This window comes from Limulus polyphemus, unplaced genomic scaffold (assembly GCF_000517525.1).
Source record: "Limulus polyphemus unplaced genomic scaffold, Limulus_polyphemus-2.1.2 Scaffold9419, whole genome shotgun sequence".
NCBI classification, from domain to species: domain Eukaryota; kingdom Metazoa; phylum Arthropoda; class Merostomata; order Xiphosura; family Limulidae; genus Limulus; species Limulus polyphemus.
In genome coordinates, this window is record NW_013675029.1 from 11,095 (window position 1) to 15,848 (window position 4,754).

General features: G+C 34.9%; 1 long non-coding RNA gene across 1 annotated transcript in view; it reads left to right on the forward strand.

Annotated features, from left to right (window-relative positions):
- Positions 1 to 2,565: 2,565 nt before the first annotated feature.
- The window catches only part of LOC111083413, a 5,098-nt gene continuing 2,909 nt past the window's right edge, over positions 2,566 to 4,754 (forward strand). The window contains exon 1 of the long non-coding RNA XR_002609022.1: positions 2,566 to 2,863. This is a non-coding gene — a long non-coding RNA (uncharacterized LOC111083413). The remainder of the gene's footprint in view (positions 2,864 to 4,754) is intronic.

The window sequence follows — 4,754 nt, forward strand, 5'->3', positions numbered from 1 at the left end:
ACCAGTGTCGATCAACTTGCTGCAAGTCTTCCCATCAATAAAGCTGTTGACTGTTTTACATAATACACTCCTTATTCTATAGGGTAGGATGGAATATTCTTATCCTCATCATGTCATCTCCTTCCGTCATTACCAATGACTGATTCATCAGTCTCAGATGTAATATCCACTTCCAGACTTAAAGCAGATTACTTTTCCTTTCTAGCAGTATGTCTTCTCATCTTCTGTCTTCTCTCTATGCCTTTTAAGTTGCAATTGAAAGACTTCCTGTCGTGTGGTGTGCTTCTTACATTCTGAGTTATCTAAAGAATCGTTTGAATTATTTATACCTTTATCAGAAGAAAGTTATGTTTGTGTACTATGGGAATAGATACATCAAGGTTGTGATGGACTATTTCACCAAAGCAATGAGTATATTTCATCCAGTTTATTTTAACACTTGCATGAATAATCATGACATCAACAGGATTTCTTCTGGAGGGGATGGGGAATCGTTTCCGAAATTAGTAACACATGTAGGTCTACGTAAGCCGTGAGTCAGCAGCAGTCCAATACATAGTGCCAGATCTGCCAACATTCACCCACTGAGCGTCAGACTCATGTACCTGGGCATATTCTAATGCCGACACACATTAGTAAATAAATCTCACATTTTGGTCAAATTAGCATATAACGCATTGCAATTGGTTGACCAGTTGGATCCAGGTCAAATTCAGCATCACATCGATCCAGGAAATGCTCCAGATTGCACCATTATGCTTCCTTTAATTAATAAACAAAATTTCTGGGGATCATGCCCTTAAACCTTCTCTCTAGAAAGCGACCGCCATCGGTGTTTCTCGCATCACTTTGCCCCGCACTAGAGTTTTATTATTTCAGAAGTCTCACTGAAACAGAAGTTGGCTGCGCTGTCAGGTCCATTGCAATGTTTATGGTAGATTGGAGAAATAAATTCTAGCAAATGAAAGAGTTTGTGAATATCGGCAGATATTGCAGCACTAGATTTAATTTTTCGAAACCATCAAAATGCAGTTGAGGTTCAAATGGGGTGTCATTCACACCCACGACTACCACTGACGAAGCTCATGATATTAATTTCAACATAAGTTGTTCATCTTCGAGTTGCCGTCATATCACGTGAAGTTTAGTATGTGTTTGGTTCTCTCTCTCTTTATATATGTACATATATATATGTATATATATGTGTACACATATCAAAGAAAGCTTCATGAACAGAAATGTGCTCCTAACAAAACTTTGGCGAAGTCCATGCACATGTCCTTACAAATTTAATATATAGCCCGTATTAACTGTGTTTTTAACTATTCTTTAAGTTGACAAATTTAAATGCTATTAGTTTATTCAGAAATGACATGTGGGATTTAGATTCTTAAGCACATAGCTACACAATCGGCTATCAGTACTCTGCCATCGCGAGTACCAAAGCCCGAGTTTTAGCGCCATCAGCCCTGAGACTTGTGCTGAGTCACTGGGGGTCTTAAGGAGGTTCAAAGACCACTAAGCCCCATGAATTTCCTAGATTATTTAAAAGTTGAAATGCAATAATATGTGGCCTAAAACTGGATTATATTGTAGCTTTACAGCACACACGGTAAGAGTGTAGATCTAGTTATTTAGTGTGAGGTTTTAATTTTCTTGAAGGTGGAGTTTCCCCCTCCTATTTCTCAAAATTGGCTTCCTTGGGTTAAGAGTTCTATTGTTGAGCTTAGAGAACTGTATGATTGAGAAATGCCTTAAAGTTTAATGGAATGCCATATAAACCAGTTAATTTTCGTATATATATATATATATGTCTATATAACTGTTACTTTAAATCAAACACACGCTATAATTCACAACGATTCACGCACTTTACTTACGGTCACTACCACTCACTTGACTCAATTATCTGTCTCTATATCTCTCTTCAATCTGCTATCTGCAATTATATCTCCGCTTTATTTGCCGGGCTTATATACAAAAAAAGAGGGCGTCTGGCAAACACTAGAGTTGCCAGGAACAGTCATGATCCTTCTAGAAACTCATGACGTGTTACCAGCGTCACATGGCTTCCGCTGTCGTAACAAACGGAATGCCATATAAACCAGTTAATTTTCTTATATATTATATATATATATATATATATATATATACAACTGTTACTTTGAATGCACCTTTTATTTTCTTATAATCAAACTAACAATCTTACATAAATGGTGCATTTTTAAAATTTAATTTGTCAATCCTATTAAAGTTGCATTTTACTATTACGTAATTGACAATCCTTATAGACGATAAAACTTCGTGTGGTTGGAAAGGCATTCCATCATAAATTTTTGTTTGTTTCTGCTACTTTTTCTTTTCCAACTGCCCCACAGTGGCACAGCGATATATCTGCGGACTTAAAACGCTAGAAACCGGGTTTCGATACCCATTGTGTAGCTTTGTGCTTAAATACAAACAAACAAAGTTTTCCAATTTGCAACCACCCGTTTCACTTGAGAATACGTTTACATCTTCATCCACGTCTATATTTCAGCTTCTTGCATTCCGTGCTTCTTTACCACTTCACCACCCCCACATTTAATGGATAAAGCCTGTTTCCCGTAGCCTATGACATAAGACTCAAAGATAACTTGGTCTCACAAAAACCTTGTACTCGTGGACTTGCAAGTGGCTGCGCGTGATCTAGTTACATCACTAATTCTCAATTAAGGCTTATTACTCATTATAAGGAAAATAAATCCACTTTTTGTCAACTCGGAAAATATTTGAAGAAACTTCCATCGTTAGCTCGCTAGCCTAAGTTACACCTAACCGTTCTTCATCTGTAGTCAGCTTTTGAAACGCTGGTAAGTTTTTTGTTTTAGGTGTTCAGTATATGAATTTTAAACCCAGAAATTACTGTGTAATACATCTAACCTTGTGAATTACAGCTCTGAGTATTAAGTACCACGACTAGACCAGTATGGGTGGGGTTTACATGCATTTACTAGTTTCCAAGGCAACAGCGGCGCCTCAGTGATCGCGGCGGGTCGAAATAAATTCCATGGTTGTCTGTTAGTGTTAGTAAGAAGATGTTTCGCGTCTTAGCAGACTTTCCCGGGACCCCCTTACTGCTATAAAATCTTACTATTTTGGTTTGAATAGGACGGTGAGAATTTGTTTTTTTCTACAACCTCAATATCTTATTGAATTTTATTGATTCATTTTTATACTTATAGTACAATAGAACAGACATCAGAAAGTAAGCTTCTTATTCGTACAGTCTTAGGCCTATTGAAGTTGTATTTTAATGTCTAGTTTTACATATACTATACCACATGTGGGTTAGTACTTCATATGTCAAAGGTTGCTGTAACTACCATAGTGGCATGTTCCCATACAATTACAAAATATTATCTCAGGTGTTAAAGATCAGTAAGGTACACTAAATAATTACTTTCTGAGATGAATGTCATGGTGTAGATTCCTTGAACTAATGCCTATGGCAGTGCTACTAACCTTTTACTGTTTTAGTTTTACAGCATGCAGTACAGAGCATTTTGTAAGGAAATTCTACTGGGCGACAAAGGGTAGCCATTTACTGTTTACAAGTATGAAATGCATTATACGGTAGAGAAAAAGTCGTGATTTATCAAAAAATATATGTTTTTGTAGTATCTGTAAAAGTAATTTTGGTTTTATAGTAAAAGTTTAAAAAAATTCATTGTCACACAGTTAAAAATGCTCTGATGTAATGGTGAGGAGCTTTAGAAGTAAATGCAGTGGTGTTGAGCCATGTGAAGACATGAATAATTATATAGTATGTGAATCAATAAAAGAATATATATATATCATAATATGGATCAGCAAAGGAATATGAAGTAAATTTGACCTGTAAAATATTATTGTGAAATATTACTTAAAGAAGTAGGTCTGTAAATAAACATTTCTTACTGTGAATTTGTAAACAATATCAAATGGCTAAAAAGCTGTAAAAGTATTTAGTTTTAGTATTATGTAATTGTAAAATAATGTACTCTGGTGTGAATTTAAAAAAAGTTGAATTGTATAGAACTGTAAAACAACATTGATGTGAAACTGAAATAATATTTTCGGGTATCAAGCTATGAAATAATATCTTATGGTATGAAGTTATCAAAACATATCTCATGGCAGTAAGCTGTAAAAAAAGTTTCATAGAATGTAGCTGTAAAATAATACATAGTGATGTATGGCTGTAAAAATATTTATTAGACTGAAGTTGTGAAAAAAAATATTGTGTGGTGGGAAGCTGTAAGATTTTTTGAATTTTTTTGATCAGTAAAATAATGTCAAATTCATTGTAGGTGTGAAAAGATAGATAGCGGTTATGAACTGTGAAATAATATCTGTAGATGACTGGCTGTAAAAAGTGTTTAGTAGTTTGGATCTATAAAATGACATCTAGTTGGGTATGGCTGTATTCTGAATTTGTTTATTCTGTCACGTAGCTATGTAATAGGCTATCCACAGAAGGAATTGAATCTAAGATTTTAGTGCATAAGTCTGTAGTATTACAGATAACCTACTGGTGGACAGTAATCTGAAGTGGTGAAAAATTACCATATGTTGGTAAGCTGTAAAATATGTTTGGTAGTTAAGATAATGGGTGTCAGCCTTAAAATATCTAGTGGTGTATAGCTGTAAAATAATAGATAGTGGTGTATAGCTGTAAAATAATAGATAGTGGTGTATAGCTGTAAAATAATAGATAGTGGTGTATAGCTGTA